General features: G+C 34.8%; 1 long non-coding RNA gene across 2 annotated transcripts; it reads right to left on the bottom strand.

Annotated features, from left to right (window-relative positions):
• Window positions 1-7290: 7290 nt before the first annotated feature.
• Window positions 7291-12664, bottom strand: LOC141381183 (uncharacterized). Of its 2 annotated transcripts, XR_012400940.1 has the most exons (5): window positions 11822-12664; window positions 10539-10659; window positions 10116-10189; window positions 9594-9680; window positions 7571-9438 (listed from the first exon to the last, which is right to left on the bottom strand). It is a non-coding gene; the product is annotated as an uncharacterized lncRNA (long non-coding RNA). The 2 variants fall into 2 exon arrangements; XR_012400939.1 differs by lacking the exons at window positions 10116-10189; window positions 10539-10659; window positions 11822-12664 and adding an exon at window positions 9728-9915 and having other exon boundaries at window positions 7291-9518; window positions 9594-9615.
• Between the last annotated feature and the right edge of the window lie 1086 nt (window positions 12665-13750).

Raw genomic sequence — 13750 nt, 5'->3', positions numbered from 1 at the left:
AATCTAAGGGGGCTAATATATGTATATTATATTTATTAGCCCCCTTAGATTTTTTTTCTTTTTTTTAAATATTTCCCAAATGATGTTTAACAGAGCAAGGAAATTTTCACAGTATGTCTGATAATATTTTTCCTTTTGGAGAAAGTCTTGTTTTTTTTTTTATTTCGGCTGGAATAAAAGCAGTTTTTAATTTTTTAAAAGCCATTTTAAGGTCAAAATTATCAGCTAATTTTTTTCTCGATAGTCTACATAACAAACCATCGTTATACAATAACTTGACTAATTACCTTAACCTGCCAACCCAATTAACATAGTTAAGCCTTTAAATGTCACTTTAAGCTGTATAGAAGTGTCTTGAAAATATCTAGTCAAAAATTATTTACTGTTAAATCAGTTATTAGAAATGAGTTATGAAAACTGTTATGCTTAGAAATGTGTTAGGAAAAAAAAAAATCTTCTTTCCGTTAAACAGAAATTGGGGGAAAAATAAACAAGGGGCTAATAATTCAGGGGGGCTAATAATTCTGACTTCAGCTGCATATACAAATGGTTTGTTGTTATTTGTTTTTCTGTATTTGTATTTATTTAGTTATTTATTTTTCCAGTTGTTGATTGTTTTATTAGGGGATTGTTTTGTTTGGGGCAAGATAGGATTGCATATGCTGGGCTGTTGTAAAATGTAAAATGCTATTTGCAAGAATAAAAATTCCATGACAAAAAATAAAAAGTTAATAAAGTTGACTGAATATGAAGGATTAATGCAATAAGAATTTCACAGCAGCATAAAATGTAATCAATAAAAACATCAAAAAGTGCAATTTTTTGAGAGGTTAGCTTTTTATTTGCATGTTGTTTTTTTCATGCATGTTTCTCTCTCCCCCACCCCTTTTTATTTATGCTTTTGAATTGCATTATGGGTTCTTGATCTCTTCACAATTTTAAGTTACTTTAAGTAACGTTTTACTGTTTAAAGTGATGTATTGCCTTGTATAAAACCTTGTAACAAATTTCTAATACATTTTTTGTTATTAAAACCCTAATTTCTCTATATATTATTTTGTAGATGATTTTATTTCAAACAATTTCAACAAAAGTCACTTTGTTAAACAGAGTGACATTTTTAATGTCAAAAGTCAACAGAGCAGAGATCAAGCATGCAATTTACAACCATAAATAAACAGAAAACACTTGTGAATCGCACAATGAAGAAATTAAGTAGCAGATGTTTTTTTACAGTCTGCAGTTTAATGAGAAATGTTTTGTAGATATTGAACATTTTATTATTTAATATAATAAGTATAGCATTTCTTTCAGATTACATCTAATCAGCTACTATGGCTATGAGTGTTATCCCATGTGACAAATTCATTTACATTTTTAGCGGACAAGAAAAATTTAAGATGCAATGTGCACCTAAACATAAATCATCACATGATGTATCCCCGAAACAGATGTCTTCTCAGAGAACTTCCCCCTAGGGAACATTCAGTTAATATGATGTATGTACTGGCTAGAAATGTAAGTATCAGTCTGAACCACTCATGCTTAACTTATGTTCTTACCACATTGAAGGGTTTTGAATGCAAATTAATTTCTTCCACCAACTCTCATTTTAGAATCATGTCTATTATTGCAGCATTACAAGTTTCATGATAACTTTTAGGTTCTTGTTTGTTTTTAATATCCATTTTAATCATTTTAATAATTTAATCATTTTAAGCAATGATTGCACACTGCATTGGTTTTAACCAATTGCCTATGACTTGATATCAGCAGTTGGCAAATTAATGAGAAAAATAATGCTTAATTTGAAACAACAACAAAAAATGTATGGCTTTAAATCAGTTGGAAAATCAATAACCATTTCACATTGTTTTTATTTCTTGAAAAACAATGCAAATTTTATAGTTCACATTGCTTCAACAAACTCTAAATTTCAATGATTGTGGCAGAAGAAAAAAAAAGATGATTCTGTTTCCTAGCACCAGACAAATAGCCAGTGTTGTTTGTCAGGGCAATTTGAACATGCCCAATAGATGCAGAGCTGCTCCATTAGATGGCACTAGTGTTATTCATAATGCAAACCCTCTTCTGCATCAGTCTTTACTGACATTTCTGCATCCTTTATATGATGGAAACAGATTTTTATAACGTGACGTACAGACATTTAGCATTTTATACTTGTGCATTTTTTAGGTAGCACACACAAAGCAAGATTAATTACCATATAGCTGTTAAATGCCTATTGATTATAACACACTGCACACTTGATAAAGCACACAATATTTATTTTTATATTTTGAAGTTCATGCATTGGCAGTGTATTATTATACAGTAGTTATTATAATTAAACAGTATACATCGCAGTGTTTGGTACTGATATCATTGCATTACATTTAGTCATTTAGCAGATGGTTTGATCCAAACACTTACACTTAAAGAGGCATTCGGCAATTCAACAAAAAGAGGCAACATGCACAAGAAGTTTTAAGTATTCAAAGGAATAAGGAACTGTTTGTGCTAAGTGAAGGAGGAGTGATATTTATTTGCTTATTTATTATAAAGGATTTCATTAGAATCTAAAAGATCAGACAAAATATAATGTACATACTGTAAGAAATAGGGTGATAGTGTTGAATGGTGTAACTATTTTTTTCTGCTTACACAATTTACGCAAATCTATGAGCAGTACAATGTACTGTTGTATTTAAAAGCTGACATATATGCAAATGTAATGGATATTCTTTTTGAATATGGATAATGGATAATATTTACTGTTAAATGTAGTATAATGCTGTAAGTATTTATGAAGAATGAAACCTTTCATGGAAATGCAGCTTCATTTGAATAAAAAGAACATGTAAACCCAAACCTAAAGAAAGTACAATGTACTTAAAAATGAAGTATTGCAAAGGAAACATGAAGTGACTAAGTAAAAATTACTCAAACTACATAACTTTTACATAACAGTAAACAAACATAAAAGTTAAACAGTTGTGTTTTTAAAAATTGTTAATCCATTTAGGTAATCTCCAGGTCTGGCAGGAGCACTTTTAGGATAGATCATTAAATCAGATTAGAATAGCAACTCGCACAAAAATGACCTAAGAGTATTTTCCTATTTAAAGTACTTTTCTACTCTACTCTTAGTTTTTTAACTACTCTTCGGTAGTTACAATGTGTATTAGGAGCGAAGAAAAAGATTGCTGGAACGAAACACTCATTGTGACGTAATAGAGGAACTTTATCATTGTGCAGTCATGGTACTGAAGCAAAGGCCCTTGATTATTATGCTATAATAGTATGAGAGTATAGAGCAGTGGGGGTTCAATTAAACTATTTAATTAACTATAGTTCAATTAAACCATTAGAATGATCATCCTTTATCCATAACCTACTGAAGAACAAAACAGTGGTTAGTAACATTGTTAACATGTTAATAATTAACATTGAAAAAACAACATGCAAATAAAAAGCTATACCAGCCTCTGGAATATTTGCGAACACTGGGGTAATTACCTTATATTAAAGACACAGCAATAGTGTCAGATGCAGCACATTGATTTTATTTCACCAGGTTAAACATTCTGACACTTTTACGGCACTCATGTACATTAAAAATAAATATAGGACACAACATGGAGGATACTCACCAAGTGGCGTTCTCCAAAATTAAATGATGAGTTTGGGCTATCGGTATGTGTGCACCATTGTGTGCAAGGTGTACGTATTTATAACCACCTTGGTAACTTTATAAATTTATGTTTTATACTTCTGCGTCAAGCGTATGTATGGTCCGGCACAGCCTTTTTGTGGATGCATAGCCCTCGCCTTGTCTGATGCAGATGCTGAAGCGCAACTCTTGAAAAATGTAACTACACATTACAATTATGCGTAGCGCAAGCTCTGTGATTGGTCGGCTTGGTACCAGTGACAGGCGTGGGCTGTGCTGAAAGCCGCAAGCCAGATAGAGTGAGGCCCCGTTTACACTAGTGCGTTTTAGTTTTAAAACGGCGTTGTAGAATGAAAACGATCCGCGTCCACACTCGCGTTTTACCCAGCGTTTCTGAACAGCTCTCCGTCCACACCAAAACGCTGAAAACGCACATCACGTGATCACACACACACTCTCGGGCAAGCGCTCCAGCATTTCTACCCAGATGAGAGCTCTGCTTGTCGGACTGCTCATCAAGCATCTCCCGCTGGATCTAATCTCACTATATTTGCTAAACGTGATATTTTATTCATGTTGTTGTCTTTATCTAACGACATAGGTCAATTCCCTGACTTTGGTCATTGGAATCTATTAAGTTACTTGTTCACGGGTAACATGTTTTGGTTAAGCGCAAAGATAAGTTAATGATTAATCCAGGTACATTGACTGATCGCTTGCCTTTATTTCCTACAATGTATAAACTTTTTGTATGTTATACTTTTATAAGTATCGATTATTAAAACTGATATTCAGCAGAAGAGAGGGTGCGTTTCGTATTTTCAATGAAAATGAAAGGAGGCAGTTGTTATAGGCTCCGTTTTGTTATAAATATCCACACAGTGAAGATGACGCTCATATATGCAGCACGGCGCCTCAACATTTCTGCTGTCTGTTTAGTTGCTAATATTAAAATGAAAATAGGCAGTTCCTTAAATCATGTTTACATTTTATTGTTGAGAAAGTGAAACAACGTAGCCAGGGTGATGTGAATGAAGTTTTAAAGTACACTGTTCCCTTTGAAGATTTACCCGTGTCCTCGGTATGTTTTCCATATCAAACTGAGAAGGGGGAGACTGCAGCCTTGATCAAACTTGCGAAGTCTTAACTTACAAGAAGAGGATGCGAGACTGAACTGTGTGTAGGCTACTTAATATTGAGGAAAAGCCCCAATCAGATAGGCGAACGTTTGCAGCCCCGCCTCCGTTTTCAGATGTCTCCGTCTTTCCCCATCCACACTGAGACGGAGCAGCAGCGTTTTAGAATGAAAACGGCCTCTCCAGCATTTCTAAAAAGCTCCGTTTTCGGCGCTCGAGAACTCCGGCGTAGTGTGGACGGATGGCGTCAAATGTTGAATATGCCTCTGGGGTATCATGGTGGCTTAGCGGTTAGCACTGTTGCCTCACAGCAAGAAGATTGCTGGTTCGAGTCTCAACTAGGTCAGTTGGCATTTCTTTATGGAATTCTCCCCGTGTTTGTGTGGGTTTCCTCCAGGTGCTCCGGTTTCCCACACAGTCCAAAGACATGCCTTATAAGTGAATTATGTGTGCAAATAAGATTGTGTATGGGTGTTTTCCAGTACTGTGTTGCAGCTGGAAGTGTATCCACTGTGTAAAAACATATGCTGGATAAATTGGCGGTTCATTCCACTATGGTGACCCCTGATGAATAAAGGGACTAAGTGGAATGAATGAATTTGCCTCTATAATGTTTAAAATATAAATCTTCTATCGTATGCAGTGATCTGCAATACCCTTAAAGTCCAGCTTGATTGTTAATCCGACACGGAGCAGAACTGCATTGGTTTTGGCTCATGTTCACAGTGTGCATTACCGGCGCAGACCTAGAAGTGTTGCTTTATCTAAATGTTGTAAATGCAGCAGCAGCTGAACATACCACGGCTAAATTACTTATCGACCCATGTGTCACATCATCCCAGCTGAGCCTGTCACATCGGCAGTGCTGGTGTCCCAGTGTCCTCAGTCGCCTGCTGGAGTTCATCCCAATGCGCAATCAATTAAGTGTGTCACTTTAACGGAGGAGAGTAAATTTAGAGCGCAGAATCTGAGATACTCATTCAGCCTACAAGGAACTTTCATTAAGCTTTTATTAGACCCAAGAGAATGTGTCAATCCCGAAAAAAGCCTGGAGCAGAGGAACGCTTTAGCAGACATAAAAAAACATTTGCCAGTATATATGGACCCTTAAGAAATAGAAAGCCAACATTCTCATCTACTCCTGAAGCTTATTTTTCTTCTGAGGCTTAATTTTTGAATTCTTTTAAACTACAAAATGAGTCAGGCTTTCAGGATGTTTGGATTTTTTATTTTTTGTAAACTTGTTTACAATATTTTTCCATTTAGTTTTTTAAAACATATTTCACACTCCACTGTTTTGAAAATAAACTCTATTTACAATGAATTTAAACAGTTGAGTTTTATCTATTTTCAATCTATTCTTAGATCTCTTGGTCTTGCGTGAGAACTTTTAGCTTAGATTAGCATAGATCATTGAATCGGATTAGACTATTGACAACTCTGACTGGCTGATTTATACTTTTGCGTCGAGTAATCTGTGTGACTCACAGCGCCTGCCTTGTGCGTAGTTGTGCATTTATACTTCTGCGCGCAATTTGTATTGCTCTGCAATAGCATTTCTAAAACACTAGCTAGTAGTAGGCTTTTATGTTCATCTGTGTCGAGTTTCTTTGTGCATGTTTTGTTTTTTCTGAACGCTACCTTAATATAAGTAGCTAAAACTTGCTTATTCATAGGCAGAACCAGTGGACGTGCAACAACTTTAATCATGAGGTAAACAGAAAACAAAAGTTTCCATCTGGAGCTCCTTCACGAGACTCGATACTTGTAAATACTCAGGCCCCGTTTACACTAGTGCGTTTTAGTTTGAAAACGCATAAGTTTTGCTACGGTTGAGATTTCAATTGTGTTTTAGATCCATATTTAGACAGATCGTCAACTCAGCGTGCTCCCCCATCCAAATCTAGAGAACTGCTCAAAACATATATTAAAAATTATAATATCAATGATGTGTGGAGGTTAGCAAACCCAACTGGAAGAGATTACTCCTTCCACTCACAAGTTCATAATGTTTACACCCGAATAGACTATTTTTTGGTAGATTTAAAACTAATTCCGTTCACTTTTAAGGCCACCTATCATAATATTCTGATCTCAGATCATAGCCCAATTACATTTGCCCTGAAATTGTCAGAAATTGGTAATACTCAACCATTGTGGCGGGCAGACCCCTATCTACTTAAGGATGAAAAATTCTGTGAGTATTTACAAACACAACTTAAAATATTTTTTGAAACTAATAACCAACCAAACATCTCTCCTTCACTTCTGTGGGACACTTTTAAAGCATATCTAAGAGGCTGTTTTATATCATTTAAAGGGGCAAAGAATAAGAAAAACAAAGCTACCTTAATAGATTTGGAAAAACAAATTAAACAACTAGATGAGCAGAATGCTATTACGCCTTCTTTAGAAAAAAAACATTGATGTAACCTCTCAACCTCTCTTTTCTTCTTAAAAAACAAACCTGCCCTTTTCTTGCCATCCTTTATTGTCCTTTATTGTCAGTATTATCAATATAAAACACAACTGCATGTTAGCAGACTGCCTTTTCACATGTGACCAACAAATATTCAACAAATAAAAAAATACTCATTTCTGATGGAGTTGATACATTTGACATAGCAGTGACCTGGATTTTTGGTAATAATATTCAAATACATTGAACTGATCAATACTGTTTTAAAACAATCACATAAAACAGTAAGTATTGTTTTAAAAGCTTTTTCAATATTTACATTTAAGTTTTTTTTTTCTTTTTGGAGTTTCTGATTTAAGAAATTCTGAAAGTGTTGACATTTTTGCATTTTATTCACAAAACATTTAGTATAAACACCATAGTAGCCATTTTGTTTTCCTGTTGATGCTAGATGCTAATGCAACCTGCTTTAAGAAGGAAAATGATTTTTGTAAAATTTCTAATATTTTTCTCAGGAATACGAAGAGGGTGTCGACACATTATGGTTGGATAATAATTGTTCAAATAAATTATATATAGATGAAGTCAGAATTATTACCCCTCCTTTGATTTTTTTCCCTTTTTCAAATATTTCCTAAATGATGTTTAACAGAGCAAGGATATTTTCACAGAACATCTGATATTTTTGTTTTGTTTTGGAGAAAGTCTTATTTGTTTTATTTTGGCTAGAATAAAAGCAGATTTTACTTTCTAAAAACATTTTATGGTCAAAATTATTAGCTCCTTTAAGCTTTTTTTCAGATAGACCAAAACCATCGTTCTACAACAACTTGCCTAATCACCCTTACCCGAATAGTTAACCTAACCTAGTCAAGCCTTTAAATGTCACTAAGCTGTATAGAAGTGTCTTGAAAAATATCTAGTCAAATATTATTTACTGTCATCATGGCAAAGATAAAATAAATCAGTTATTAGAAAGGAGTAATTAAACTTTTATGTTTAGAAATGTGTTGAAAAAATATTATTTCCGTTAAACAGAAATTGGGGAAAAAATAATAGGGGGGCTAATAATTCTGACTTCATCTGTGTATATATAAACACACACATTACATGATCAGAATATTTTGAAGGCACACATTTTCTTTACCATATCCTTGTAAATTTCTGTGTTCCTTAAAAGTAAAGTGGTAAATTACTCCATATTTCACTTGGTGGCGCTGCAGCCCCATGATTTGCTCAGTCTGATGACTCATGAATTCTGAAAGTCAGCTTGTAAGTGTAATGGAACATGCTAGTGATTACAGCTTTATGTATTCTTCAAAATCACTGCCTCCAGGGCACATGGACTTTTAGGAGGAGGAGGAAAATGGCTTGCTGATTTTCATTAAGGTTTGGGATAAGTTCATCGGCACACTGTTTTTGATTTCAATCTGCTTTCTCCTAAAACAAATGACATTTTCTTAACTAAATTTGCAATGATATGGTGGTTGACAAAGGTTCAATGAGGGCATTTATGATGCCTAATCAACATCACTTTTAGCAAAACAACACTGATCCACGGCAAATGTTTGCATTTCCTCAAGTTTTTTTCTTTTCTTTTCTTGTATGTACAGTTTAATTACAAATTACATATGCAAAGCCGGATGCCCAATGGTTAGTACTGTCGCCTCACTGCAAGGAAGTCACTGGTTTGAGTCCCGGCTGGGCCAGTGGGCGTTTCTGTGAGACTAAGCCGAAGGAAAATAAATGTATGACGCAAAGACACTCATTTCATAATAGGTCTATACACTCACCGGCTACTTTATTTAGTACACCTGTCCAACTGCTCAATAATGCAAATTTCTAATCATCCAGTCACATGGCAGCAAATCAATGCATTTAGGAATGTAGACATGGTCAAGACAATCTACAGTTCAAACAGAGCATCAGAATGAGGAAAGAAGATGATTTAAGTGACTTTGATGGGCTGGTCTGGGTATTTCAGAAACTGCTGATATACTGGGAAATTTACGCACAACCATTTCTAGGGTTTACAGAGAATGGGGCTAAAAAAGAGAAAATATTCAGTGACCAACAGTTCTGTGGGTGCAAATGCCTTACTAGAGATCAGAGGAAAATGTCCAGCTCAAGTTCAGTCCAGTTCAAGCTCATAGAAAGGCAACAGTAACTCAAATAACCACTGGTTTCAACCGAGGTATGCAGAAGAGCATCTATGAACACACAGCACATTCAACCTTGAAGCAGATGGGCTACAGCAGCAGAAGACCACACAGGGTGTCACTTCTGTCAGCTAAGAACAGAAAACTGAGGCTACAATTGCACAAGCTCACCAAAATTGGAGAAGAGAAAATCCAAAAAATGTTACCTGGTCTGATGAGTCTCCATTTCTGCTGCGACATTCAGATGGTAGGGTCAGAATTTGGCATCGACAACATGAAAGCATGGATCCATCCTGCATTGTATCAATGATTCAGGCTGGTGGTTGTGGTTACAGCTTACCTGAGTGTTGTTGACTATGTTCATCCCTTTATGACCAAACTGTATCCATCTTCTGATGGCTACTTCCAGCAGAATAATGTGCCTTTTCATAAAATAATCTCAGACTAGTTTCTTGAACATGACAATGAGTTCACTGTTCTCATCTGCCTCCACAGTCACCAGATCTCAATAGAGCACATTTAGGATGTGGAGAAATGGGAGATTCGCATCATGGATGTGCAGCCGACAAATCTGCAGCAACTGTGTGATGCCATAATGTCCATATGGACCAAAATATCTGAGAAATATTTTCAGTACCTTGTTGAATCTAAGCCACAAACTCAGGTTGCCAACTCAGTACTAGTAAGGTGTACCTAATAAAGAGGCTGATGAGTGTATGTGTATTCACCTCTTTCAGAACTTCTGTTAATATTCTGGCTAATTTAATAATGCTTTCAGCTGCCAAGAAATATGTACACTGAGCTAAAAAGAAAGAAACAAATATTACCATCAATTCCCCAAAAAAATGACAAGCAAGACTGAATTTAACAGTGAATGTTAAAACAAAAACTTTAAAAATGATTATAAAACTGACATCCTTTTACTTTCAATAATATTAAAACAGGGGAGGGCTACTATACTGTAAAGTTCTGTTCATTTTCTATTAAGCATTTTACCATGTTAAAATGACAAAGATCTTCACAGTTTAGAAAAATGTAAAAAAAAAAAAAAAAAAAAAGGATGTCTGCGAAAACTGTCTGGTCCTGAAAATGGGCTGGGAGAACCATATAAAAACAGTGTTATTGTTCAGAGATGTTTGATGTTGCATTACCATCGACTTGCGCTCCCCATGAGAAGCTCTTTTTTTTTTAATCCGATGTTGCAGATGATATTTTTCTTTTCAGATCTAGAAAATAATGGCCTAAATTTGGTCCCAGTAGCGTTTGCTTATGCTGCAGAACATCAAACAAAAGTAAATCAATTAGTGAACAAAACCAGCAGTAATATAAGACATATTTTGCATCAGATCTAATCATACTGAGAAACAGCAGACCATGATCACTTTCGCTGTATGCACAGAACCTTGTGTCATGGTAAAACACTACAGTAAAATGTGGCTTTTTCTTTGAGCTAGTCAACCATTCATGGGAAAGCGGTATTAATCTCAAATCCATATGCTGTGAGTGTGGGCTATTTCAGAGCATAATAAAACCAGCAGATACATTTCTTCCCACGCCAGGCTTCCTCATTCCGTTGGCCAGAGCGATCAAGGCCCAAACCATCTGCTAGACTCCATGCTGCCCCCTATCCCGTTTATCAATAATAGCTTTTGTTCATCAACTGAGTGCAACCTTCTACTCTTTAAAAAGGTCTGGGTTATTTCGAAAATTGCTCACAATATAGACAAACCACAAAAGTTGGACAATAAGGAGAGGTTGACATTTTTAAAGCCTAGATATATTCATCTCTTTTACAACTTTTGATAAAATTCTTGCTAATTTAATAATCCAGTTTGGTAAGAATATGTACACTGAGCCAAAAAAAAAGAGAGAAAAAAGAAACATCACAAACAATACCCAAATATTGTCAAGAAAGACTGAATTTAGCACAAAATTTTAAAGCAAAAGATAATTTGTAAAACTGGTATAAATAATATTAATTTAACTTACATTCATTATACTTATACAATACGTACAGAAAAGTACACAGTACTTTCACTGTACTTACGCGGTACTTTGGTACTTTGCGTTACCAAAATGAGTAAGCTACTACTGTCCTAATATCCTGGGTAATTTCAACCTGAAATTTTATAAAACATGCAAACAAACACAGTGAGTTGGACTATACACTCTAAAAAATACTGGGTTATTTCAACCCATGGGTGTAATACAGACTAAAACTCCTGGGTTAATTTTTTTATTAAATTTATTGGACCGAATTTAATCCAATGTTTTGGGTTTGTCCATTTGTTGCAACATAGACTCTTTGTGATACATTTCTGGAGATCACGAATTATGCAGCCAGAGTTACATATGGCTGCATTTCTTTATTAAAATAAACACTACGAGGCGCTATGACACTGTTCCTTTTCTCGCTTACCAGTTGACCCCTTACCTCTGTATGGACGGCTTTTCCACTGTTACCACTTTGTCCGGTAGCTTGACCTGTATACGTCAATGGACTTAAGATGCTGAGAAGAGTTGACTCCGTCAACGGGGTTCAAGTCCGGTGAAGAATGGTTCCAGAAAGCACGTCAGACAAAAACAGAAGCCAAAAAATTTAATAAACAAGCAAATAACAGGGTGAGAATGTGGTAAAATCTAAAAACAAGGTAAAAAAATCAGAGGGCTTTTCTTTTTCTGGATTGCTTTTTTAAAACACTGCGGTTGGATTTAGGGAAGGGGCTGGGCGAGTCAATCGGTGCTTTTAAAAACACTATTGTTTGGGTTTATTGGTGGTGCAATCGGTCAGTCATTAAGTAAGTCAGTGGACAGCGGCCTCTGGTGGACTTATGTGAGAACAGCATGGCACTCGCTAGAGAAATTTGAGATCTCAAAAAGCGTACACAGTGCCCTCTGGTGAATTTGCGAAAACAAAACTTGCAAAAAAAAAAAAAAAAACAGCTCCTGGGACGTATTTGGCGCTCTCCAGAAAAGTATATAGGGGTACGTAATCAGTATGAAGCTGGGTTAATATTTTACCAAATTTGGATTTAAATGACCCGCCATTTCTTAATATGTAGGGAGATGCATTTTCAACCGCTGAATTTAAGGCCTAGATAGGATGTCGTTTGTTATGGCTTGCTTTTAATTAGACAGATTTAAAAAAAATAGTCTGTCTTAATGTTATTTTGTGGTGTTTTATTTGTGTCTATTTATCTTATATATTTCTATATATTTGTTTGTACAACACTTTGGGCAACCATGTATAAATATGCTTTAAAAATAAACTCAACATGCAGATTTAATTAAAATAATTTTACCCAGAGGTTAGTTTTGACCATTTAACACCCACATATGGTTAGAAATAATAGAGCATTTTTATAGAGTCCCAGAATACACAGCTAGTGTTTAGTCTTTACACTATTAAAATAAAGTTTATAAAGGTGTTTGTGGCAGCAATGGCATAGTAGAAAAAAATTAGAAAAATTGTTTAATGAATAGTTTTAACTCTGAATCCAAAATCGTATGTTGTATACCTGATTATCAACTTCAAAAGAAAAAAAAAAGTAAATGATTTGATTGTTACCGTGTTAGTACTGCATTTACTGCTTTGTAATACAGTATATAGGGAAAAAGTAAACTTCATTTTTCATCACAAATGTAACTTTTAAAAACAAATTGACAAACTTCACTGACACACTGCATATTTGACTTTTGAGTGAACTCCAAAAAAAAAAAAAAAATGCATTTTGAACATCTTATAATATTTGCAAAGTTTTTTATCGCTAACACAAACTGCACAAAAGACTGTAGTGTTTATTATAAAATTGCATTATCAAGGCTATATAGAGTTTATTCAGTTCAAATGAATTACATTACATCAAAAAAAGGTCATTTCTTTTCAAAAACATCTTTGTAAAGAATCAATTTTTCAGTCTCTATGCAGTGCCTGATTTCAGTCAGTCAAGCTTTTTTTTTTTCAAAGAAATAAAGTTCTCAAAAACTTTTCACATTTAAAAGCTTAATTAATATGGACTACCTAAAATATATAAGGGAAATTAAATAGCAGTGTTATTTAGCCATACAGTCAGCCATGACCTGTGGAGGAGGAACCACGAGTGCCTCTTATTCAGTTTTACATCCCCACACGAGTCTCGATGGCCACTTTGGAATCACATCAATCTGTTACATTTTACAATTCACAATAACAGCTGGGAAATCAAGGACAAATTCCTTAACTGAAGATTAAAAGATGAATCAGTCCTTATCATAATAATCTTCTAGCAGCTATCAATTCACTGAGGTCCAGACCTCTGTAAATTTAGACATTTGTTCTTTAAATAAAAAAAGATCAATGTGAATGTATCAAAATAAAAAAATC

The sequence above is a fragment of the Danio rerio genome, chromosome 3, assembly GCF_049306965.1.
Source record: "Danio rerio strain Tuebingen ecotype United States chromosome 3, GRCz12tu, whole genome shotgun sequence".
Classification (NCBI taxonomy): Eukaryota; Metazoa; Chordata; class Actinopteri; order Cypriniformes; family Danionidae; genus Danio; species Danio rerio.
Note: the sequence above shows the minus strand (reverse complement) of the source record. Positions and strands in the feature narration are given on the sequence as shown.